This window comes from Gossypium hirsutum, chromosome D04, assembly GCF_007990345.1.
Source record: "Gossypium hirsutum isolate 1008001.06 chromosome D04, Gossypium_hirsutum_v2.1, whole genome shotgun sequence".
In the NCBI taxonomy this organism is placed as follows: domain Eukaryota; kingdom Viridiplantae; phylum Streptophyta; class Magnoliopsida; order Malvales; family Malvaceae; genus Gossypium; species Gossypium hirsutum.
Window position 1 is genome coordinate 8112899 of NC_053440.1, and position 27564 is coordinate 8140462.

The 27564-nt window shown below is 32.1% G+C and overlaps 1 long non-coding RNA gene across 1 annotated transcript; it reads left to right on the forward strand.

Moving 5' to 3' along the window:
• Nucleotides 1-1715: 1715 nt before the first annotated feature.
• LOC121216297 (uncharacterized) lies at nt 1716-3841 on the forward strand. Its single transcript, XR_005912405.1, has 2 exons — nt 1716-1972; nt 3353-3841. It is a non-coding gene; the product is annotated as an uncharacterized lncRNA (long non-coding RNA).
• The last annotated feature ends 23723 nt before the right edge of the window (nt 3842-27564 follow it).

The following is a 27564-nucleotide window of genomic DNA, read 5'->3' on the forward strand; positions in this document are numbered from 1 at the left end:
TCTAGAAGGTAAAAAATGCTATGCTATTATTTTATCTATTCTGACTGGTGGGTAAAAAATCTATCTGCATCTCAATTCACCATAGTTTCCAAAAATACACTTAATGAAATTATTGAATCAATTTCACATAATTTAGTGCTTCTAGCTTTATGGGGTTGCTTCTGGATATAATTACAAATATATAGATATTATGTCTAGTTTGATGTGATATATAAAAAGATTTTATTCCCAATCTATTTTGAATTTAGATGAAGATGAGTGGGAATAAAGAAGATTTGCCTTATATCAAGGATCTACCGAAATTATAGGGTTACCTTCATTATTATGAAACTCAAAAAGCAAATAACTTTATCCTATTGTGGGGTGCATTTGTTTCTTTCCTTCATGATTTTACTTTGGAGTCAAATTGCACATGGAAGTCACTTAATTCCACGATCATTTTAAAATGTGAAATTTAACAAGTTTAAAGTTTGCATTAAAATTTACTTCAAACACTGGTTAAGTTTTTGTTTAGCACCTAATTCACACGATTCAAACCTTATAAATAAAAATTAGTATCATTGCTTATTTCAACCATTTTTCTAGTTATTCATCATTGTCGTTTCCCATGAAACTTATGTTCAAGCTTTTACTAGTTAATAATTTGTATATTTAAAAAAATGTTAGAAAACGCTTTTAGTTATTAAACTTTGCTCACACATGTTGTAAGGCAACGTTTGAATTATTATATTATTGAAAAGAAATTTAAAAAAAAACCTAAATTATCATGCACTGATGATTACAAAATGGTATCAGATATTTTCTCTCATTTTTCTGAGAAATTTTTCATCAAAATTTTCATACTTTAAACACAAATTAAGTACGTTATTAAGAGACTCTTAAATCTAATTATTATATGAAAATAATCATAAATTGAGGAAATAAATTTTTGGGGTTGAAGGTAGTTGAATTTAGAGGTGAATTAAACCAACTAGAGTTGGTATAAAGCAATAAAAAAGAAAGAAAGAAAAAAGAACCCTAATAAATAGTTTAGTTACCTTTTTATAAGGACGGTGCATTGCATTGAAGAGTAAAGGGTTGAGTTGGTTAAGCAGTTGTTCATAAGGGGACCCTATTTGACAAAATAAAATAAAATAAAATAAAAGTATTTTTTTGTTAAGCTTTATATAAAAAAAGTCGAACACATTTTTCTAAGAAAAATAGGATATTAATCATATGATAGTTTTAAAATAATTACAAATGATTTGATCATAAGAACAATTAACATGCCTTTATAGATATATTATAATATTATTCTTGTCAAATTGAGAAAAAAATTGATTTTAAAATGTTGAAATTCAATTCAATTCAATTATGTGTTTATTCTTTTTCATGTTGAAATCTTTTTAGCTATTGAGATTATGACAATATTGGTAAAAGTTTTTTTAAATGAAAATTTTATTAATTCATTCCATAAATGAATCATATAGAGGAAAAAAATACACGTCATAGACAATTAAGGACAAGCTCCATAAATACAACAAAGGCTTCAGCCTCAATGTTAAGGAATGAGTTGCAACAATAGTTAAGTAGAATTTAAAAGTTTATTAATTCATTCTGCTTAACTGCAGGTGCAGCAGTTAGGTTGTTAGTAAGTTATTGAGTTAGTTGATTTAGGTTGTTATTCTTTTCTTGTTAAAGCTTAGTATAAATACTATAGTTGTGGGTTCTTTATATTCATGTTGGACTTAGTGAAGAAATTATTCTTTCTTTCTCTTTGATGTTCTCTCTTCCTTGATTCTTTAAGGTTCATGTGTACTTTCTCTATCTGTTAATATTTTACCATGGTATCAAGAACTATGGTTTCTTGCTGAGGGTAGAGTGTTGTGGAAAGTCGTTGCAGTTTCGTTGGTGTATGATGGCTCAATAAGCAATCTAAGGAGATGGTGGTAGTCATCGACAATCTGCTAATGATGGTAACGGTGCTACACAGGTATCTTCTCGTCACTTGGATCCTGGGTACGATTATTGCACAGTGAGTAAACGTGTTCCATAATTTCCTAAGCATGATACTGTTAAGCTCAATGAAACAAATTTTCTTTTGTGGAAACATCAGATTATGTTGATTCTTGAAGGGTGTAACTTGTAAGATTTTGTTTTAGGAACTATCAATGTTCCATCTCAATTTCTTGTTGACATCAATGGTCTATGTGTGGAAAATCCTGTGTTATTGGCGCATAATCAACAGGAAAAACTCTTGGCGTCTTGGCTTTTGTCAACTGTGTGCGATGAGGTTCTTGTTTACCTCACTAGTGCTTGCACGAGTGTAGATGTCTGGCTTGCAATTGAAAAACAATTTGTTGCTAAGTCAAGCATGAAGATTTCTAGTCTGAGACATAGCCTTTATTCCCAGAAAAAAGGGCAATTGTCCATTAAAGAATATTTGGCTAAGATAAGGAACATGTGTGCTGTTCTCACTACAGCCAGTAGTCTAGTATCCAATCCTGAACAAATCAGTATTATTTTGGTACGATTACCATTGGAGTATAAGTCAGTTCACGTGGTAGCCTCAGCTATGAATGTTTCTCTAGATATGCTTACTGAGATGTTGTTAGATTACGAGACACAACTGTTGGAGTTTGTAGCGAGTATTCCTTTAGAGGCCAATGTTGTTCAGTCTCAGAAAAATAATGAAAGCAAAGTAGGTGGTAGAGGTCGCAGTCAGAATCACAAAAAATTTAAAGGAGGATCCTATGGTGGTTGACGTCAACAATTCAAAGGTCGCGGAGGCCGTTTTTCTCAAAATCAACCTCAGTGTTAGTTGTGTAGCAAGATTGGACATGTAGTCCAAAAATGCTATTATCGATTTGATGAATCATTTTCAAGTGTTTCTGATGTTAATCACGAACAACATATGTCTGTTAATTTCCATAACTTCAATGATCAACTGAAGTACTCAAACAAGTCTCACCATCAGTGATGTGTTTCTGATCGCAACCAGTGTAGGTATTCCATGCATGTTAAGGCTCCATCATCCATTTCACCAAGGTGCCATTTTGTTTCGACCTCACCCTACAACTCGGGTCAACAGTGGTATCCAAACTTAGGAGCTACGAATCATGTCACTAATGATTTGTCAAATATACCTACTGATGTTGATTATACATGTACTGGTAAGCTTGTTGTGGGCAATAGTTTCAGCGTGCCTGTTGCTCATATTGGTTCTTCTTTTATTTATTCTAGTTCTAGGGTTTTGTGACTCAAGAACATTATACATGTTCCTAAAGTGTGCAAGAATCTATTGTATATTGTTTAGTTTGCCAAGAATAATCATGTTTATTTTGACTTTCACCCTCTTCGATGTTTTGTGAAGGATAACCAAACATGGAATGTTTTGCTAGTGGAGAGTGTGCATGAAGGCTTGTATCTATTTGATGTCTCACCAATTTAGGATGAAGCAATTCGCTAGTCACATGTCCGCCAAGCAGTCTACTAGTCATCTGTCCACCAGGCAGCTCGCCAGTCATCTATTCTGCGGTTCTTGTTTAGTCTCTGAGTTTTCTGAATCTTCATTTGATCATGGCACAAAAGAATTTGCCACCCATGTAATAAAGTAGTTCAAACAATATTGACTAGTTGTAATTTGAAGCCTTCTAAGTCTGACATTCACAAGGTGTGTTCAATGTGTAAACTAGGGAAATCACACAACGTTGCCTTCTTCTGCATTTGAACTGGTTGTTTCAGATCTATGAGGACTTGCTCATATTTCCTCAGAAGACTGTTTGTACTATGTTTCTTTTGTTGATGTACATAGTCGATATACATGTATTTACTTTATTAAACACAAGTCAGAATTTCTTGATCGATTTCTCTAATTTCAAAAATCTTGTTGAAGTTTAATTTAACAACAAGATTAAGGTGTTTCAGAGTGATTAAGGAAGGGAATTTCATTGCTTTACTAAAGTACTATCCACGATAGGTGTACAACATCGGTTGACTTGCCCCTATACATTGGAGCAGAATGGTGTGGTTGACAGAAAAAATAGACACAGCAAAAACTGGGTTAGCGTTGATGGCACAGGCTAATCTTCCTATGCATTTGTGAGCGCATGTGTTTCTTCATGCTTTGTTTCTATTCAACATTCTTCCTACTTCCATGTTAGAAGGGAGATCATTTCATGAGGTTTTGTACAAGAAGAAGCTGAATTATCTTAGTCTTAAAGTGTTTGGTTGTTGTTGTTATCCATACTTGAGGTCTTACAACAATCATAAGCTTCAATATCGATCACAACCTTATACTTTTGTTAGGTTTAGCACAGAATCAAATGGTTATAAGTGTCTAGACTTGATTGGTAGACTGTTTGTTACACGACATGTTGTATTTGATGAATCTTCATTTTTTATCTCTATTAACAAAAATGAAGCAGTTGACCCTTCCGGCTCGTAGTCTCACTCTCGTTCCAAGAGTCATGTGTTTTTGCAGCCCTCAGTAGTCAGCTAGTTTTCTTGGTTGTAAGTTTTGACTGGTAGTTGAGACAGGTGGATATTAATAATACTTTTTTCAATGAAGATCTTTCAGAAGAGATCTAGATACATCAACCTCCTGGTTTTCAGCAACAAAAAGGCGATGTACTGTTAGTGTAAAGGTTGAATAAGGCTTTTTATGGTATCAAACAGGCTCCCAAGGCTTCATTTCATTAACTCAGGTAGTATTTGCTTGCTACAAGTTTTATTTTGTCAAAGTTTAATGCCTCTCTTTTCATCAAGCGAACAAAGGATGTGGTCATCTATGTTCTTGTCTATGTCAATGACAAAATTATCACTGGTAGCAGCCAAACTAGTATTGATAGGTTTGTTTGAGACTTGGATTCTGCATTTTCTCTTAAAGATCTTGGCAAATTGAGTTAATTCTTAGGTATAGAGGCATCTTATACTTCTACTAGTTTGTTTCTCTCTCAAAGGAATTACATAGATGATTTATTGAGTTAATTCTTAGGTATAGAGGCATCTTATACTTCTACTAGTTTGTTTCTTTCTCAAAGGAAATACATAGATGATTTATTGAGGAAGGCTCATATGCATCAAGCAAAAGGTACTCCTACCCCTAGGGTTATGTCTTGTTTTCTGTCTGCACATGTCGACAGCCCCATGGAGAATGAATCTGTGTATAGAAGTATTGTGGGAGCTCTTCAATATATAGTATCACAAGGCCTAATATTGCTTTTGCTGTCAATAAGGTTTGTCAGTTTATGCACAGACCCTTAGATTAACATTTTAAAACTGTAAAATGTATTCTACAGTCTCTTCAAGCTACTTTAGATTATGGAATCTCCTTCACCGTTGGTTCTTAGTTGTCATTCGTTGGTTATTTTGATGCAAACTAGGGCACTGATCCAGATGATAGGAGGTCTACTATGAGGTTTTGTGTGTTTCTAGGAGCCAATCTAGTCTTTTGAGCATCAAGAAAGCAACAAGTTGTGTCGCAATCCACAACAAAAGCTGAGTATAGGAGTCTTGAACATGCCGCTGCTGAAATAGCATGGTTGAAGTCTTTGATGTCTGAGTTGCAGGTTTCAATTATAGGCATCAAAGACTCCAACTATTAATATTTCAAAACTCACCACTAATAGAACATTATGGCACATTGACAATTGGCTCTGTCACTACTTAAGCACGACATATTTGGAATGATTACAAGCACTTAATATGATAAGGAAATTTGTCTCGAATGGTCCAAAGTGGCAAACAAAAATTGGCAAAAGAATCAAGCATCCACCAAATTGGAGAGGACGATGATAAAACCATTCTTAAAATCACTTGCAAAAGTAATACTACATGCATAAACAAGACTAAAAAAACATGCTACAAAAGTAAACAAAAACTTCTAAAAGTGAAGACTTATTAAATAGTAGAAAACAAAAAAAAAAACTTAAGACAACATGGGTCCAAACTAACTCGTGAAATCATTTATTATTTTGAAATACTCTTAAAATTAAAACAAATTAAGAAGTCGGTGAGGAGTCACCTACTTTCTAAGGAAAACTATAGGTGGCCAATAGAGTTTTAGCGATGACAAACATCATCATCTATCCATCATAGTTTGTGAAAACAATAAAGATACCTACAAAATAGATCTAGAAATTGAAAAGAGAGAAGACAAATTGAGTGAATGAGAAGAAGAAAGAAAGAGAGGGTTGGTGGCAGGGAGAAAAAGGCAGGCAATAGCCAACCCGGAAGCTAGCATCGTCGTTGGACAAAACAAAAGAGAAAAAAATGGCTTGTAAAAAAAAATTTAGGGTTATTGAGTAAAATTTATTTAAGATTATCAAAGTTTTTAAACATCAATATTGGTAATAATTTTAGGATTTTGATATATGACGTTTATCTCTTAATCTATATAAATAATGTGTGAATTATTTTTAGATTTACTTTGACTTAAATTTCACTATTTCAAAACTATTTTATTTTAACTCCGAATATTTTAAGTATGAATGGGAAGGTAGTTATAATTGTTGAACTTTGCCGAAATGAACATCAGCCCATGTTAGACAATTCAAGTGGATGTTCACAATTTTATATTGGGCTAACTTGAAGTTTTTAATTTTAGAACAGGCTTTGGACAACATATAATTTTAAGAAGGGCTAATTTTACACACAAAAACAAAGCTCATTCTTTTTCTAGACTTATATTTGGAGTTCCACAGCCCTTTACTCAAAAAGCTTAAAGAACTAATCCTCCATTGGATGTATGGCATGTCACTTCTAGGGTTAAAGCTTCAGGTGAGTTTTACAAGTTATAGGTTATAATAAAATATATTTTGTAAAAAATATACAAAATATTGGATTCAATTATAAAATTTCATATCGCCAACGTAATATATTGTAATGGTCAAATATAATTGTTTTGTTACAAAATATTTTACATGGGTTGGTCAAGTCTAAAGCTTTTTTCGTTTTGATTAAAAGGAAATTAGGATTAACCCAAAATTTGATTGGGATAAAAATTTAAGTCATATATTTCAATTACCACTACATCAATAACTAGATTTTTTTAAAATAGATTGGTCAATTGTTGATTTTAGGTGAAAGCATAAGGAAAAGGAAATGGTGTTTTATTCAATTTTATGTCGAATGATATAATGATATTTTATAAAATAAAAATAAAAACACAATATTTTCTCCTCTTTTTATTACCACCATAGGCTAAACCCCATGAACACCCCACCATCAAAGCAATTTAAGGACAGTTGTTGAAAATTATCATTTTCAAAATTTAAACTTAAATTCTTTTATTAAAAAATACAATATAGCTTAATATTGTACCAACACTTGTTGGTGTGAGAATGGATGATTTTGTTGCATACTATGCTTTGATTGTTTATTTTCTTTCTCTTTTAATTTTCAAAAATAAAAAAAAAGTTCTTTTAGACTTATGACAAGTCTCACATTTATTTATTTTTTTACTACTTATAGTACACTTGAAAAAGCTTCAACTTGAAGATACCAAATAATTTTTCAAAATAAAAACCACCGCATGGGTTCATTGCCTACAACAATCAATTATTTAGTTTGGTTAAGCCTCAACAGACAATTAGATTGATGGGTCCTTGCAAGCAAACCACCCTTACATAAATCATTGCTACAATTTTGCTAGTTGTTGCTAATAACATTTCATTTTCTATGACCTTAAACTAGTAGCATACAAGGACCAAATTACTTGTCTAATCCAAACAAGCTTGATTTATAGATTTTGATAATTTTATTTTTAATTCCATTAGTCTAATTGAAATTACTATTTAATAATAATATTTTAAGCTTATATTTAATTATAACATATAAGTTAAAAAAATTATGTGTCTTAAAATTGTATTAAAAAGATTAAAAAAATTAAAAAAAATATGTATGAAATAAAAACTTTCAATTGAGAGGGAAAAAATCCCAAACGCATGGCCATGGATAGGTGTTAAGTCTCATTCAATGGATTAAAAAAATCAATTAATTGGTATTTAAACAGACTAATTAATAAATAAAGATATATTCATCATATGTTTTTTTAGAATTATATAAATATATTAAAAAGGAAAATTTAGTAATATTCTTTGTTTTCTTTTTTGAAAACCCTGCACTAATTAGTGGACAATGGCAAAGAGCAAGTAGGGACGGTTGCAGATAATAATAGCAATCCTCCTCTCAAAACTCTCACAATTTAATTTGTTCCCCACGAAATTTATGAACTATAAAAATGTAGAGAACTATTAGGTGAATTTTTCAGATTGCCATTATTAAAGCTTATATATATATAAATACATGTATGCATCTATGTATTAATTATATGACCCCAATTGTTTTTTGTTTTTGGAATTTAGGTTTGTCTACTTGAGGGTAGAAATATGATATAATACATTTAAATATAATTAATATTTTTTTTCTTCAAGCGGTTTTTTTTTTTTGTTTGGTTTTGTCCAATGGTGGTGTCAACTTCCAAATTAGCTACCACTAGTCTTTTTCTCCTTCCAACCAATCTTTTTTCTATCTTTTTTCCATTCACTTTATGTGTCTTCTCTCTTTCAGTCTGCAGATCTATTTTGTGAGTATCTTTGTTGTCTTCACAAGCTGCGATGAATAAATAACGGTGCATATTGTAACACCCTACACCCGACTCGGTCGTCAAATCCGAGTATAAGATGACACATTCATTATCAGAGCAACTCATACTAAACATACATGTAATTTCGTATAATTAAACCACATAAACACATTTCAATCACAATTTAAGCATTCAGGTGTAAATGAGGTTAAATATAAGCATAAGAATCAAATTCAAACTCTTTTTGTCAAATTTTAACAATATCTTGAGACATGAACTCTATGTCTCAAGACTTGCCTCATCATAAGTTTTTGAAAATTTACTTTAAGTTTTTGAAAATTTACTTTAAATTTTACATGTCTCGAGACAATGGAGCTCATGTCTCGAAACAAAAGTCCTCAAGACATGTCTTCGACGCCTCCTATTTTAGCTTCAATATTTTCATGTCTTTAGAATTGGAACAAGATAAAAGATATTTAGCTTCGATTGACCCTTGTTTCGAGACATAAGTCATTGGTCTCAAGACCTAGATGAGTTTATCTCAAGACCAAATTAACATATCTTGAGACATTAAGCAATTGGATGTATAATATGGTAAGTTTTTGTTCTAATGGTCTTGAGAAATGATTTCGCTATCTCGAGACTTAATGGTCAAATAGCCTAAAATGCACACTTTCAAACATTCAAACATCACCTAATTGTATCTAAAACATACCCAAATATTACACCAAAGTAAAATCATCAATTTAACACATGTAAATAGAATTAAATGTCATTAAATCATAGTATTCAAAGCATTAAGATTTAATTTACTAACTAACACATTTAAACTTACATAAACAAACATAGATAATCACAAATCAAGTGATACAATTTAAAGTTAAAAGTACCAAATATTGACTTAAGAGCATACCAACTAACTTAGGTACATGTATGTCTTCTGAGCTGAATTTGGAGAAACTGGATGCTTGAGCTTGAGTCTACTAAAGTTCTCATTCAAAACCTGTACACAGAACAAACAAAATTGTATGTTTAGCAATAGGGCATAATGGTGCTAACATGATTTTTTTAAAAAAATCAATTATAAACAAGTAACCAAATACATTTAATATTAAATTCAAATGAACCATTCCACTTTCTTATTTCATACTCAAATCTATTGATTCATTTTATAACCGTATCAATCCTTAACGCTCATAGTAACTGTTCGTAATGTATTTCACATGTTATTATCAATGCTATAATGTTCATATAAAAATTCAAAATCATCAATCAATATTCATTATCATTTATCAATTTGCATATTTTATAATCCCTATTAACCAGACACAGACTCAAGATGGATATACGAATCATCCAACTATCAAACCAATATAACTAGCACTCAGTGCATCACTGATACATTCAAAATATATTGTGTTCCACGCCTCATCAGTAGTGTTGGGTTGAACTTGAATTATGTAACGAGCATGAACGAAAACCAAGAAAATTGGACACAAATATTTACTTGAAAAACTCCCTCAGAAGAGGATAAAAGTCCATAGGCAAAGAAAACTTCACTAAAATGGAAAAAATCAAAAGGGGATTCAAGATGGAGAAACAAATAAGCCTTGAACTCAAAATACAAAAATTCCCCGAAATTCCCACAAACTCTCTCTTAATTTTATTATTTTTATTTTAAACTATCTAGGGTTGCTAAGAGGCCTATTTATAGGTTGAATTTCATGTAAAAATATGACTAAAAATCCCTAGGATAATCAGAGTTAGACTGAGAAACTATAATAGAGCTTGACAAGGAGAAGAAACCTGTTTGAGTAGGGAACACATCGCATTGTCATGATGCGGCATGCTACCTCGTTGAGATGCCCTTCATCGCATTGTTGGGACGCGATGAATCTTCTCATCGTGATGTCGATATTGTGTTATCGAGACATCAGCTCTTTCTCGTCCTGATGTCAACCCTATTTCATCTGAAATGTGAGACACACTCCACAAATCTCCATCTTGACTTGTATTTTTGAAATGCCTACTTTGTTGAGTCCCACCAGGGGCGCAACTCGATCTCTGTCGAATGCTTACCAAGTATAAGCAATGCTGGAACTTGAAAATTAGAAGACTCTTTGTCATCATGTCTGCTGGATTGTTCTATGTGCCGATTTTGTGAATCATAACATCTCTTTAAGCAATCACCCCTCAAATGAAGTGGTACCGAATATCTATATTCTTTGTTCTTTCGCGATGCATCCAATCTTTAGTGAGATGTATGACATTTTGACTATCGCAATATATGACAATATTTTTCATTTTTATCAACCAGCTCTCTGAGTAGACCTCTCAACCAAATGGCTTTTTTAACAGTTTCTGTGATTGCCATATACTCAACTTCGGTAGTAGATAGAGCTATAGTGGCTTGAAAGGCGACTTTCCAACTAATAGTGTAATTTTCGAAAAGAAACAGATAATTTGTAAAATATCTTCTTTTTTTAGGTCTCTGACATAATCTAAATCTACATAGCCGACTAGACCTTCTGAAATATCGATCTTAAATATCTTAGAATCTACTTAACAACTTGCCAATGCAATTTTCTAGGTTTGGCCATATATCTACTTACAACAGTAACAACATGTGAAATATCCAAATTAGTACAAACCATGCATACATTAGGCTTTCGACTGTACTAGAATAGGGAATCAAGGACATGTACCTTTCTTCGTCATCAATTTGTAGTGAATTTGAAGCCGAAAGTCTAAAGTGTGCAGCTAAGGGAGTACTAACTGATTTAGAATCTTACATTCCAAACCGCTTGAGAATCTTTTCAATGTATTTTTGTTATGACAGAAATAGCTTTTCGGAGTGTTGATCTCTCGAAATTTCCATCTCTAAAGTTTTTTTGGTTGCACCAAGATCCTTCATCTCAAACTTAGAGTTAAGCATGGTTTTAAGCCATTCAATTTCAGATGGATTCTGAACTGCAATTAACATATCATCAACATAAAGTAACAAATAAATAAATGATCCATTATCTAAACATTTTAGATAAACTTAACTATCATACTTACTTCAAATGAAACCAATACCTAACATGAACGAATCACATGTTTTGTACCACTGCTGAGGAGACTGCTTCAGTCTTTATAATGATTTTTGAAGAAGACAAACATGGTCTTCATTACCTTTAATCTTGAAGCCTTCAAGTTACTGCATATAAATTTCCTCCTCCAAATCCCCATGAATGAATGCAATTTTCACATCGAACTGCTCTAACTCTAGATTGTTTGATGCAACAAGAGCCAAAAGTGCCCGAATGGACGTGTGCTTCACAACTGAAAAGAAAACATCATAAAAATCAACTCCCTCCATTTGGCTGTAGCCCTTTGTAACCAATCTCACCTTATATCTCATGTCACCTTGATCTGAACCTTCTATCTTTTTGAACACCCACTTGCAACCAACTATTTTCTTTTTAGTGGGTGGTTTAACAAGCTGTCATGTCTCATTCTTTTGAAAAGACTCCATCTTTTCTTCCATGGAAACGAGCCACTTGTTAGAATCAGAAGCCCAAACCCGCTATGAATAAGTTAAAGGGTTGGTTGAATTAATGCTCTCTGCAACACTTAGAGCATATGCCATGAGATTTCATTCATAGTATTTTTGCGGTGGTTTGATCTCTCGCCTTTTTTGTCTTGGGTTAACTCATACTTTTGGGTTAACTAAACCTTGCATAGGCTTTCTATTGGAATCCATCAATCATCCCTTATAGAAATTTTTTTACCGATTCCCACCATCCATTGACATCCCTTCTCAAACAAGCTTTAAAGCACTCCATATACTACACCAAATTAGAAAAAGTTGTGCTCCTAATTCAGCTATTTTAAAATCTTTATATGCATAATATTTTACTTTTAAAACATGTGCAACTAACAAATGTAGACAATTTAACAAGTGCCAACCTTATTTACCTAAAAAGACAATACTAAATTTAGCAAAATCCCTGCAACCCATACCTCCAAGTTCCTTCAAATGACATAATGTAGCCCAATAACACTAATGAATACCCCATTTATCATTAGATTTTTCCCACTAATATTGATTAAAAATATATTCAATTTCTTTGTAAAAGCACACCTCATGATTAGATTCACCCAATTATCTGAAAAATCGAGTCGACCCATCATTGCCTCGATGAAATGCCATTCAACCCTACTGTATGGTTTGCTCATATCTAGCTTCAGAGCAAATGAATCATTTCTCCTAATTCTCTTTCACTTAAAAGAGTGCATTAACTTGTAGGCCACAATAATATTATCGGTCATAAGTCGTCCAAGAACAAAAGCACTATGTGCTTCATTAATATAATACATAAGCTTATCGACCAAAAATGAATAATATTACAATGATTTAATTGTCTAGAAATGAAGTATCTTCGTATGATTGATATCATCCACTAGGAAGCCATGATTTAAAATAGAAAGACAATCATTTGATACATCATTGCCTATAATATGCCTACATTATCGAAAAAATATAGCATATGTACCATCACAGTCAAAGGCTTTGGTAGGGTGCATTCCTTTTATTGCGACAGCAACTTCCTCCTTAGAGACCTTTGAGTCTAAAAATGGTTTATGTCATTCAAAATACATCTCCTTACCCCCCAATAAAAGTTTGGTCGGGTATCCTACTCCTTATAAAGCAAATAGTTTCAAAAAATAATCACAAGCAATCATTTTTATCACAACTAGCTTCTCCATTATAATTACATTATTATCTTCTAAACGATCTATCTTATTAATTTCTTTTTGTAGGAAGTAAAATTATGGAAGAGGTGTTTCTATCCCATTCTTCAACCATTATAAGCAGTAAAGTGCTAATAACTAATAGTTAAACCAATCATTAAGAAGCACAATCGAATTGATAAGTTATAATAAGAACATATCTGAATCTAGATCAAAATTAATTTGGATAAAGCCACATCCTTTGATCTTTTATCTAATATTTCAAAATATTAAAAAAACATTTTTTTTGTTTGAATGGAATCAATCTTACCAATAATTGAAACTATAAATTAAGTTAAAGTAGAGCTTTGTTTTTCTATCTAATATTTTTTAAAGGTTTAATGGTATAAAAAGCCTTTGTAGTATTTTTAAAAAATCAGTTAAGGTCCTCCAACTAGCAAAATTCATTAATTAAGCTATTTGATTGTTAGATTTAACAATTAATCAATAAATTCTTACGATATTTCTGATGTGGCCATTAATAGTGATTAAGTAACCTTGTAATACTAATGTGGTGATCCACTTCAACAAAAATAAAAAAATCAAATTATTTATAAGAAAAATCAAGTCCAGAATGAGTCTCAATAAATGGATGTCCAAGTTAATTTGAATTTGGATATTTATTTGTTCAAGCTCATTATAGGCGTGGTTTTAAAAACTATAATGAAAATGAATCTTAAAAACTATTTAAAAGTTATAAAAAATTAAATATATATATATAAAAAGAAATAATGATTCTTTCTTTTCTTATTATCTCACAATAGATATCTCATATTTTCTTATAAGCATTTAAAATTCTTATTCCCTGTTTTTTTTATCTAATTTGATAATTGTGTTATTTAATTTTTTATATGCTTTCAGAGTTATTTTTTGTTTGTTGTTAACTTCAATGCAAGATATAAAGTTGCAATATCAAAAAACACTCTTATTGTTATAGTTAATGTTGAAGAATGATTCAAGACCTTAACTGATGCAACGTGTTAGTTTTTTAGTTTTTCCTTATTTTTTATTTTTTGTTGAGATATGATTTAGTGCCAGTTTTTCTATTTCTTCTATTGATATTTGTTGTTGTGTAAAGCCTATATAAGAGGATGATCTTCAGTTGAATAATATGTATCAGTTTTTTCAAATATACTATAGCTTATTTATGTCCACAACTTGTTTAATAAAATTACTCTTAGAAACTTTTTTTTACCATATCTTATTTTTTAAAGGTTGTTTTGTGTCTCTTTCCCCTTGTGCAGCTGTCCTCTCCAACATTCTTTAGTATCAGAGCCAAGTTCGATTGTTATTAGGTGTATTTCTCATGACAACAAACAACAATACCGTGAGTGTTTCTCAACTGGCAATTCTCGTTTTCAATGGCGACAACTATGAGTTTTGGAGCATCAAAATTGAGATACTGTTTAAGTCTCAAGAATTGTGGGACGTAGTTGAGAATGGCTATCTTGATGACGATGGGGAGGCTAAGTTGAGAGAAAACCAGAAATGAGACAACAAAGCATTATTCTTCATTCAGCAAGTTGTTCATGAGTCAATTTTTTAAAAAATTACAGGAGCACAAATTGCAAAAGAAGCTTGGACAACATTGCACATGGCGTATCAAGACACTTCGAAAGTTGTTAAAGTGGAGAATCCGTGCAAGATTATCTTACAAGGGCAGTAGCGGTTGTCAATCAAATGAAGTCCTATGGAGAGTAAGTTACGAATCAAACTACTGTTAAAAAAGTGTTGCGAAGTTTGACTCCAAAGTTTGATCATGTCGTTGCAGCTATTGAGGATTCTAAAGACTTAACTACCTACTCATTTGATGAACTACAGGGATCTTTGCAGTCCCACGAAGCGAGATTAAACCACATAAATGAAAAGTCTGACGAAAAGGTATTCCAAGTGATGGGGGAGCCTTCCAAGCAACAAGACGATTCAAGAAAGGCCACATAAAGAGGAGGTTATCGTGGCAGAGGTGGTTATCGGTGCTGAAAAGGTCGAGGCAGAGGTAGAGTTGCTGGATATGATGAACAAAGGCATATGACAGAAAAATAGAAACAATACAGGAGCAATGTTCAATACTATTATTGCAAGAAATATGGGCATGTGAAGGCGGATTGCTAGAAAAGGGAAAGACAGGCCAACTATGGAGAAGATGACGAAGAGATTAAGTTATTTATAGCTTATCAAGATGATGTTATAGCTTCGAAAGACATAATTTTTAGACAGTGGTTGTTCAAATCATATGACAGGGATAAAATATTTGTTCAATGAGCTAGATGAGTCATACAAGGTGAAAGTGAGACTTGGTGACGACAAGCTGATGTAAGTTGAGGGCAAAGTCACTGTGACGATAAGCAATGGTCATGGTAACATAAAGCTCCTTTATAATGTCTATTTTATTCATATTTTATCTCAAAATTTATTGAGCATTGGGCAGCTTATGGGTAGTGGATATTCTATCATGTTTGGTGATATATCTTGTGTGATTTAAGACAAAAAATCAGAAAAAATTATTATTATTATTCAGATGGCACCAAACAAGCTCTTTCCTCTTAAAGTCTCTAATGTAGAAAGTCAGGCTCTTGTTGTTAAATAGAATAGTGAGCCTAAGTTGTGGCATTTACGGTATGAGCAATTGAATGTAAAGGGTCTAAAATTGTTGAGTAAAAAGAAAATAGTGTTCGGGCTGCCAAAAATTAAGTCTTTAGATTTGTGCAAAGGGTGTATATTTGGGAAACAATATAAAAAACCATTTCCTGTAGAAACTCTAAAAGGGCATCTGAGTGTCTTAGGCTTGTACATGCTGACATTTGTGGTCCCATGAAGATAGAATCCTTGGGTGGAAATCACTATTTTTTGTTATTTACAGATGATTGTAGCCGCACGAGTTGGGTGTATTTTCTTCAGTCCAAATCAGAAGCATTCGAGACTTTTAAGAAGTTTAAGGCGCTCGTTGAAAAGTAAAGCAGAAGAAGTATCAAGGTTTTGTGCACTGGTCGAGGAAGAGAATTTTTGTCTAATGAATTTAGCCAGTTTTGTGAAGAGCAGGGCATACATAGAAAGTTGACAGCACCTTATACACCACAGCAAAACGGTGTGGCTGAACATAAGAACCGAACGGTTATCGAAATGGCAAGAAGTTTGTTGAGATCTAAGGGGCTGCCAGATAAGTTTTGAGCTAAAAGTGTTGCTATTGCTGTTTATTTGCTGAATTTGTCTCCAACAAGGGTGGTTCTCAACCGAACACCTTATGAAGCATGGAATACTAGGAGACCTTCGGTAAGCCACTTGAAATTATTTGGTTGTATTGCCTATTCTTTGGTAGATTCACACAATCGAAGCAAGCTTGATGAAAAGTCCGTGAAATGTATCTTTGTTGGTTATTACACTCAATCCAAGACATATAGGCTTTACAACCCTTTGAGTGGCAAGGTGATCATTAGCAGGAATGTCGTTTTTGATGAAAATACAAGCCGGGATTGGAATGAAGAGTAGGTATATCAGCAAATCTCTATGCACATTGAGGTTTCACAAGATGAAAGACAAGATTTAAATTCAGCAAGTTCACCTCCTAACTCACCAAGAGCTACAATTCCTGAAGAGCCTTTAGCTGAGTAACTTCCACTTAGAAGGTCGGCAAGCGCCAAAAAGTCAAATCCGAAATATGCTGATGACATTTATGCATCTTGTCAGTTTACTCTTGTTGTTTCAGATCTTATATACTATGAAAAAGCTGCTGAAAAAGAAGAGTGACAGAAGGAAATGGAGGAAGAGATGAAAGCTATTGAGAAGAATGAAACATGGGAAATGGTGGACTTACTAAAAGACAAAAGTGCAATTGGCTTGAAGTGGGTGTTCAAAACAAAGTTTGCTACTGATGGAAGCTTACAGAAACACAAAGCTCGTCTTGTGGCGAAAGGTTATGCACAACAATATGGTGTTAATTTCGAAGAAACTTTCTCTCCGGTAGCTCGATTTGAAACAGTGAGGCTTGTTTTAGCATTGGCTGCACAATTGCAATGGCCTGTTTATCAATTTGATGTCAAGTCAATATTCCTTAATGGAGATCTACAAGAAGATGATTATGTAGCACAGCCAGAACGTTTCATAAAGAAGGGCATTGAAACGAAGGTGTACAAGCTAAAAAAGTCGTTATACAGACTGAAGCAAGCCCCTCAAGCCTGGTACAGCAAGATTGATGGGTATTTCCAGGAAAAAGGTTACGTGAGAAGTGAGAACGAGCCCACCTTTTCCAAGAAAAAGGAAGGTAATGATTTCATCATTGTCTGTCTTTATGTTGATGATATCATTTATACTAGTTCTTCTACCTTTCTTGTGGATGAGTTTAAATCTCAAATGATAAATGAATTTGAGATGTCGGATATGGGTCTACTGCATTATTTCCTTGTTCTTGAAGTTTATCAAGCTGAATATGGTATTTTTATCTCACAAAGAAAATATGCCAAGGATCTTCTCAGTAAGTTTGGCATGCTTAATTGCAAGCCTGCAACTACACCCATGAATATCAATGAGAAATTGCAGCAAGAAGATGGAGGAGAAATGGCAGATGCAAAAAGGTTCAGAAGCTTGGTAGGTGGTTTAATTTACTTGACGCACACTAGGCCTGATATTGCATTCCCTGTTGGTGTTATTTCCAGGTTTATGCAACAACCTTCAACAGTTCATTATGGAGCAGCAAAAAGAGTCTTCCGTTATATTGGAGTAACTTTGGAGTATGGTGTTTGGTACTCCAAAACTTCAAATTTCTGATTGTGTGGGTTCATAGACAGTGATTGGGCAAGTTCATTGGATGATAGACGAAGTGTTTCAGCAAATGTTTTCACTTTAGGTTCGGGAGTGATCACTTGGAGTTCGAAAAAGCAAGCTACAGCAGCACTGTCAACTTCAGAAGCTGAGTATATAGTAGCAACCTCAGCAGCTTGTCAAGCCATTTGGCTAAGAAGAGTGTTAGCATATCTTTAACATAAGTAAAAGGGACCAGCGAAAATATTTTGTGATAACAAAGAAACTATTACCATGACAAAAAATCCAACATTCCATAGCAGAACGAAACATATAGACATTCGCTATCATTTTATACGCGATCTGGTTGCAAAGGAGAAGATAACATTGGAATATTGCAGCACTCAAGATCAGCTGGCGGATGTGCTGACCAAGTCTTTGTCCAAACAGAAGTTTTATTATTTTAGAGTCTTACTTGGTGTGTGCAAGTTTGAATCAAATGGGAGTGTTGAAGAATGATTCAAGACCTTAACTGATGCAACGTGTTATTTTTTTAGTTTTTCCTTATTTTTTTTATTTTTTGTTGAGATATGATTTAGTGCCAGTTTTTTCATTTCTTCTATTGAGATTTGTTGTTGTGTAAAGCCTATATAAGAGGATGATCTTTAGTTGAATAATATGTATCAGTTTTTTCAAATATACTATAGCTTATTTGTGTCCATAACCTGTTTGATAAAATTACTCTTAGAAACCTTTTTTTTTACCATCTCTTATTTTTTAAAGGCTGTTTTGAGTCTCTTTCCCCTTGTGCAGCTGTGCTCTCCAACAGTTAAACATGTGTATAAAATAAAAAAATATGTAACAATTTTATTTTATTTAGCACAGATGGTAAAATATAAAATTTTTAACCTTATGTCCATTGTTATTAACTTTTGTGAAATCTAGTTAATTCTAATTTGCGATTCTACGATTTGTTTCCTTTTTAGTACAAAAATATATCAAGCACACAAAAAAGCGCCATTTTTCTTTTTATTTTAGAAAAATTTATAATGTCTTATAATATTTTAGTATTATATATATTTATAATTTATAATTTAAAAATTACATCTATAATGAACTTCCACAAATAGATGTTTAGATTCAAATGAACATAGAAATTTATTTGTCAAGATTCATTCTTGACTTGAAATTTTTAAATATTTTTATATATTAAATTTTTATTTCATATTAATATCATGATGATCGTTAATAACCGCGTCACTAAAACGTTAAAATTTAATTATGAATCTCTATAAAAAAAAACTTAAATTGATTTTGTCAAGGAAAAAATTTTTAATTGAGTGCATGGGTTTGTTAATTTTTTTTCTTCTTTTTTGGAAAACTTCTGAGTTTGAGGGTCATGCCATTAAGCTTTTTTTATATAAACATCAAAAAACCTTGTTCCTTCAGAAGTTGCAAAGTGCACAATTTTATGCCGAAAACTCCTTTTCAAGTGCTAAATTCTGAGATCTCTATGGGCCCAAGAACCACTAAAGGTTTACAATTGGCCCAGCCTTGAATTATTGGATACCCTACCTTGGATTTATTCATTCACAGATTTACATCGTATTAGCATGAAATTATATTTAACTGAATTCATATCTTTTGGTGTAATTACAAATACCTTCATCCTTTTACGACTTGATGCTAAATTTATTCCCCACGAAACTAGTGTTAAGTAAAACCTTTTCACTAATCATAGTCTAAAGTTATTTAAATTTTTAAAATTTGATTTTCGTTTCGTTTCGTAATTATTATACTACAATAAAAATGGTCATAAATTAGATAACCCAACCTAACTTATTAAGTCCATAAGAAATTTAGGCCAAATTATGTAATTCTTTGAATGGTGATTGAAATTGGTCGAATAAATTGATATCTAATTCTTAAGTTTAGGTCTAATTGAAAAGACAATCTCCAAAATTGACCCATGAAATAGAAAAAGAAGTGTGTGGAGGGGATTGAACGCTTTGTATTCAGTCATGTCAGCATCAATCTCAAATATATAATTGAAGACCAAACCCTCTAATCAAGTAACTCTTAACCCTACCACCTCCTCTCTTTGTGCCTTTTTTTTTTTCTCTTTTTTGGTAAATCCTCGCTTTGTGCTTTTAGCTAGAATAAGGAAAAAGTAGATACGTGTTTCAATGTTTTTTAAATCGAATCATTAATAGAATGGGTTAGATTATTAGTTTATAGGTTTATTAATGCAATTGATTTAATTGGGTCGATTAAAAATAATTAAAAATTTAAATTTTTGGTTCAAGCAGTTCAATTGTCGGTTTAATTAATTGAATTGATTAAGAATTTATGATTAAACTATTGTATTTAAAAAATTTTTTGAATAATTTCATTATAGGTTTTGATCATATCTATTTTTTTAGACAATACCTACAAATATCCATAGCGCCACCCAACTCATAAATAGGAAGATAATACACTTCAACGTACTCGAACTCATATCCTCCTATATTAACAATATACTAATTGAGTTAAGACTCAATCGACTATTTAAGATATTTTTATATTTATATATATAATTTTTCATGTAAATAAAGTATTCCTATTGTTTTTTAATTTTTAATTTTTGACATTTTATTATATTGTAACAAGGTTGGAAAATTTTTTCAAACCATAAAATTTCTAATCAAACCAACTGCCATTAATTAAAATATGTCCTGTTTTGCGGCTCGTCATATCATGCGAATTAATTGCTTTTGTTCTACTCTTATCATACTAAAGTAATACATTCACACAACTATGGTAACACTCAATTCTAGCATAGTTAGATATTTGACATTTTTCACAATTTTATTAGTTATGAATTTTCATTCATATATTGTAAAATTTTTATAAGGTTATAATTTCCATATTTAATATAATTGTGCTTTTTTTTTTGAAAAACCAAAACCAAAGTTATTATATTAAATTACTAGAAGTAAATAAATCACTTATTTTATCCAAACATAAAATTATTAATAACTCATTAGGAGACTCATCGAAAATATGCACACCTTTCTTACTATCAAAGGTCAATTTAGCAAGCCCATCAATGACTTGATTATCTTTCCAAGGAGTATACCTGAAAATTCATTGTCTTCAAAATTTCAACATCTGTTTGATTCTTCTAACCGAGGATGAATTAGTAACATCCGATTGTCTGTCTTCAATGGCTTTAATCACCTGTAAGCTGTCTGTATCGATCAACACTTTATCATATCCTTATCCATATAAAATAAGCAGCCCATCCAAAATGCCCCAAAGCTCAACGTCAAACACTGAACACTCCCCTAGGTAATGATTGTAGCCTAGGATTCAATTCTCATCTTAATTTCGTAGCACTCCTCCTACAGATACGAATCATTTCTCGCCATTTGCTGCTCCATTGGTATTTCAGTAAATTAAACCAATTACCTGATAGATGATGATCAGTGTACAACTTTTGCATTCTAAACAGGTCTTTCTTTTGGGTATTAATATACAGTCTAGCCCAGCTATAAGAAACTTTAATTGTCTCAGAAACACTCCAAGATAAACCTTGAAAAACAAAAAAAAAATTCTATTTTTCCAAGATAAACCTGAAACTTCCAAACAAGTTTTCATGATTCATCTTTAGGATGCCAAGAATTCTCACGTAGTGTCCAATAGCACTTTTGATAGACAAAGCCCCTGTAGAATTACAGCACCAAACAATTCTGTCAGGTCCCTCTAGGGGATGCGGAAGAGGAATGCTCGCAATTCTCTTTACCAAGCCTTCCGACAACCAAACATAGAATAACTCAAGATTCCACACACCTTTTCTAGTTACCATTTCATTAAGCTGACAATTAGACTTCAAGTTTTCATTAGAAGGTATAAGCTTGATCAATGGCCCTATATTCGAAACCTAATGATCTTCTCAACAATGAATAGAGTTACCATTTCCAATGTACCAAACTAAATTTTTATGCAATAAAGTCCATACCTTTGATAGAGCCTTCCAAAGAAAAGAGCATCTACTTTGTGAAATTCACACTAGCAACCTTTCCAACATCTTATACTTCAATCACAAAACTCATACCCATGGTGCATTTTCATAGACACTATATTATACCCCAACCTCATAAAAAAAGAAGTGTTTTGATCTCTCAATTGATGAAATCCAAGACCTTCAATAGAACGAGGTTGACAAACAGAATCCCAATTGACTAGGGACAACTTCTTTTTACCATTCGTAGCCCTCCATATAAACTGCAGAGTTAACCGTTCAATCTTGTCACATATCCCTTTAAGGATCAACATGGTCTGTATAAAGTAATTAGGAATAGATAAGACACTACACCAAAAGAGGCCTTTAGCGGCGCATTTAGCGGCGTTTAAAATCCAAACGCCACAAAAAACTGAGCAATAGCGGCGAGTGTTAAAAAACGCCACAAATTACAAGCAACAGCGGCGATTACCCAAAAGCGCCGCAAATAAGTTAGGTAAACGGTACCATTTTCATGGTCAAATTCAAAGACATTAGTGGCGCTTCAATGAAAACGCCGCAAAAGACAAACATTACAGGCGCTTTATCCAGAAGCGCCGCAAAAGTGATTAACAGACGATGTCGTATTGATTTACGTTTGACTACATTAGTGGCGTTTATAAGTAAACACCGCAAAAGATCCCGTATTCGCGGCGCGTTCACAAAAGCGCCACAAAGTTTTCCAGTGAACGACGCCGTTTTCTATTAAATTTTATAGAGAAATAGTGGCGTTTTAAATGAAGCGCCGCTGAAGCCATTCATTGCGGCGCTTTACTGGAACGCCACAAAAGATTTTACCGAACGACATCGTTTTCGTGATGAGTTTTATACACTATGGTGGCGCTTATATGAAATCGCCGCTGAAGTAAACCATTAGCGGCGCTTTTAATTAAGTGCCGCAATAAGTTTTATCCATACGCCGTCGTTTTCTGTTGTGCTTAGGAACATTAGTGGCGGTTTGTTAAAAACGCCGTAAATGTCAAGCATTAGCTTAGCTGCAATGTTGAATAATTTTAATTAAAACGATGTCGTTTTATTGTATAAGTTTAGGTACATTAGCGGCGCAACCTTTAAAAACGCCGCATAAGTTAAGCATTAGCGGCGCTTTTTTGTAAGCGCCGCAAAAAAATTTAAGCAAACTGTGTCATTTTGTGGTGGAGGTTTAGAGACATTAGTGGCGCGTTTTGGCGAAGCGCCGCAAATTGTTAAGCAAAACTATATTTTTTTGTTGAGCTTTCAATGCATTGGCTGTTTAGGGATTATGGATTTAGGCCTTACGGTTTATTGTTTATTGTTTAAGGGTTGAGGTTTAAGATTTAAGGTTTATAGTTTATATATGTTTTATGATTTAGGGTTTAGGATTTAAGCAGGTTTATATGTTCTATGATTCAGGATTTAAGGTTTAGGCTGAGTTAGTGGTTTAGGGATTATGGTGTAATGGTTAGGGTCTAAGGTTTAAGTGTTTAGGGTTAAAGGTTAAGGGTTAGGGGTTTATAGTTAATGTTTTATGATTGAAGGTTTAGGGGATATGGTTAAGGGTTATGTATTATGGTTTGTGGTTTATCATTTGAGGTCGGGGCTTAAGGTGTAGGTGTTAAGGGGTTAAGGGTCATGGTTTATGATTTATAGGTTTAAGATTTAGGGTTGAAGGGATAAGAGGGTCTAGGTCAATTTAGGATCAAGGGTTAAGGGTTTAGTGTTTAAGGTTAAAAGTTTAGGGTTATACCCTAAACTGGTTTAGGGTTTAAGGTCTAAGGAATAAAGTTTACGATTTAGGGTTTAGGGGATAAGGGTTGTGGTTTAGGGATAAGGGTTGTAGTTTAGGGTCTAGGTTATTTAGTATTTTTGAAGATTACAACTTGACTTCACCGAATTTAATTTTTAATTTGATGTTTTAGAAAAATACAAACACTATTTACGGATTAAGTTCCTACCTTAAATTTTCATAAAAAACCATCACTAAAAATCAAATTTCCCATTTAATAGAATTAAAAATAATATTGTCATATTGTTGTATGATATTTTAATTTTTTTAAATTATTACATATTTGGAAATTATTTACTCTAGTGGCATTTCGGCCAGAAACGCCGCAAAAATGTGTTTAAAATTACGTAAAACGGCGCCATTTGGCTAAAGGAACTTGAATTTTAGTGGCGTTAATAAAAACGCCACTGAAGGTATGCTATAGTGGCGTTTTATATTGAAACGCCGCAAATACATAAATGTTTCTCTGTACGAAAACGGCGTCGTTTTCTTAAATTATTTGAACTCCTAACTAGCGTTTTTATTTAAAACGCCGCAAAATGTGATCTTTAGCGGCGTTTGGTATAAAAACGTCACAAATGTGGATTACAAAATGTTCAGAAAGTCACCGTTTCGTTACATGAATTTGAATTTTAGTGGCGTTTGCATGAAAAACGCCACAGAGGGTATACAGTAGTGGCGTTTTTATAGGAACGCCACAAATCCGTATATGTTTTTGTGAATGAAAACGGCGTCGTTTTCTTGAATGATTTGAACTCTTTAGTGGGATTTGTATTTAAAACGCCGCAACTGTAAGCTTTAACGGCGTTTAGTATGAAAACGCCACAAATGTTTTTTACAAAATGTTCAGAACGTCACCGTTTCGGTTGAGGAACAGTTCTGTTATTCAGAACATCATCGTTCTGCTTGGCGTCACATATTTTGACCCCTTTCGAACCCTAAAACCCATACCCAGCCCCTAAACTCAACATCCTTCCCCTTCCCCTTCCAAATCCCTAATTTCCTTAGCTGATATCTCCTCCACTCCCCTAATTCGAGACATTGACGGAGTTATTTAGTCTATTCAGTTCTTCATTTCGTCGGTATAGTGCGTTCAAATCTTCACAGCATTTAGAGGAAGACGAACAGTGGAATAGTTTTTGGGGTAAGCACGAACCGGTTTGATTTCCCTCTTTTTTTCGTGTTTAGGGTTAAATATCATTAACAATCCATTTTGTCCATGGATTTAGGGTTGCCGAACACATAAAACAGTGGAATTTTTTAGTACGGTGGAATCACATCCGGCCCGATTTCCAGAACTCTTCGTCTTCATTTAGGTATGAAATTCGGATCTCTTAAATCTAGCTTTACGGAATTATTTTGTTTAGGGTTTTAAGCAGTAACTGTCTTACATTTTGACAGAGGAATGGTATGCTTTCGAATGCCTAATTAATTTTTCTATGTATATATTTTTTTAATTTATTTGTGGTTGCAGTTAATTGATTAATTAAAAAGGATTTTGCAGCATATTGTAAACCTTGTTTTTGTTTAAAGTCTTTCTACTTAGGTTTAATCAGTATAAAATTTAGGTTTAATCAGTATAAAATTTAAGAAAATTTTATATATAAAATACGCTATTATAATATTTTGATTTAGATAATTTGACAGTTGATTTTTCACTTAAGTTCATGTAAATTTGTTTTCGTTATGAAGTTGAACAAGTTTAGTTTTTCCTTAGTTAATTTTTTCTTTCCTTTGGTTGCAGCATTTTAGTTTTGGCAATCTAGTCTGCAAATTTGGTATCTCTCACTGGTTTGAAGCAATACATAGAAAAGGTAGATAAGCAGAAGGTAAGTTGATCCTTTATTTTATTTGTTTTTTCATTTTATAAATTGACATCTGATTTTGGACTGTTTTTATAATTGGTATATTTGTATTTGGGACTGTTATAATTTGGTATTTGGTTAATGTGGCTGCAAGTTCTTTTTTGCTGGAAGTTCTGCTTAATGTTACTGATTAATGTTAGGGATTAAAATCAATTCAGTTCTTTTTTTGCTGCACGTTGTGGTTAATGTTGCTGCTTATTGTATTTATTTCTGGTTATTGTTCTAGTCTTGAAGATGTTTTTTGCTCCATCTTTGTACTAAGTGTTTGAATTAATTTCTGTTATGGAATATTATTTCAACTATTATACAGTATTCCCATGGTTTGTAAAGATCCAAATTGAAATCAAATATAATTGCAATTGTGAACTGAATTGATTTAAAGTTTTCAGTTCATGTAATTTTGTTTCAAGTTCAGATTCGATTTGGGTTCAAATGATTAAATAATGCATAAGTTTAGAAAACATTACTTAGGTTTTGTAATTCAAATGGTTTTGGATTTAGGATATAAAGGATTTTAATTGGCTTTTGCAGCTAATTAGATTGTACCTTCCCATCTGTTTTTGCTGCTAAGATGGTACATTTTATTGTTTTTTGCTTCTAAAGCAACCATCTACGGATACCGAATTTAGACTTTGCTTAAATCTGAAATTGTACTACTTGTTCAGGTTCGGTTTTCTTTGCTGAAAATATTTTCCTTTACTTGAATTTGAACCATGTACGCAACCTTTCGTGCAAAAAAACGCAATCATTTTGGGAAACAAATACTACTCATATATTATAAGACAAAATATTTTTAATATATAACATATATTAATATGGACATATAACCTATATTCCAATTTTATTAATAATAAATTTTATAATTTATCGATTAAATGTAAATTGGATATATAACCTATATTTCAAATTTATTAGTAAGCAATTTTTAAATTATATAACTTACATAAATTATATAACTTACATAACTTATAAATATTTATATACATTTTTAATATATATTTTTAAAATCTATATTTTTTTCAAAATTTATCAATCATAGCTTAACTTACATAACTCAAATTTATCAATCATATCATAACTTATATATAAACTTACATAATACATATCTTAAATAAAATACAATACATAAACTTACATAACTCAAATTTATCAATCATATCATAACTTATATATAAACTTACATAATACATATCTTAAATAACATACAATACATAAACTTACATATAAACTTGCATAACAATTTTTAAATTATATAACTTACATAAATTATATAACTTACATAACTTACATACCTTACATAAATTAAATAACTTACATAACTTAAATAACTTACATAATACATAACCTACCTAACTTAAATAACTTATATAACTTAAATAACTTACATAATACATAACCTACCTAACTTAAATTATTTACATAATACATAACTTAGTACATAATTTACATAATACATAACTTATACATAACTTACATAATTTTTTCTAAATTGCTTACATAAATTATATAACTTACATAACTTACATAAATTAAATAACTTACATAACTTACATAACTTAAATAACTTATATAATTTACATAAATTACATAACTTACATAACTTATACATAACTTATACATAACTTAAATAACTTATATAATTTACATAAATTACATAACTTACATAACTTATACATAACTTATACATAACTTATACATAACTTACATAATTTTTTCTAAATTGCTAACATAAATTATATAACTTACATAACTTACATAAATTAAATAACTTACATAACTTACATAGCTTAAATAACTTACATAACTTACATAA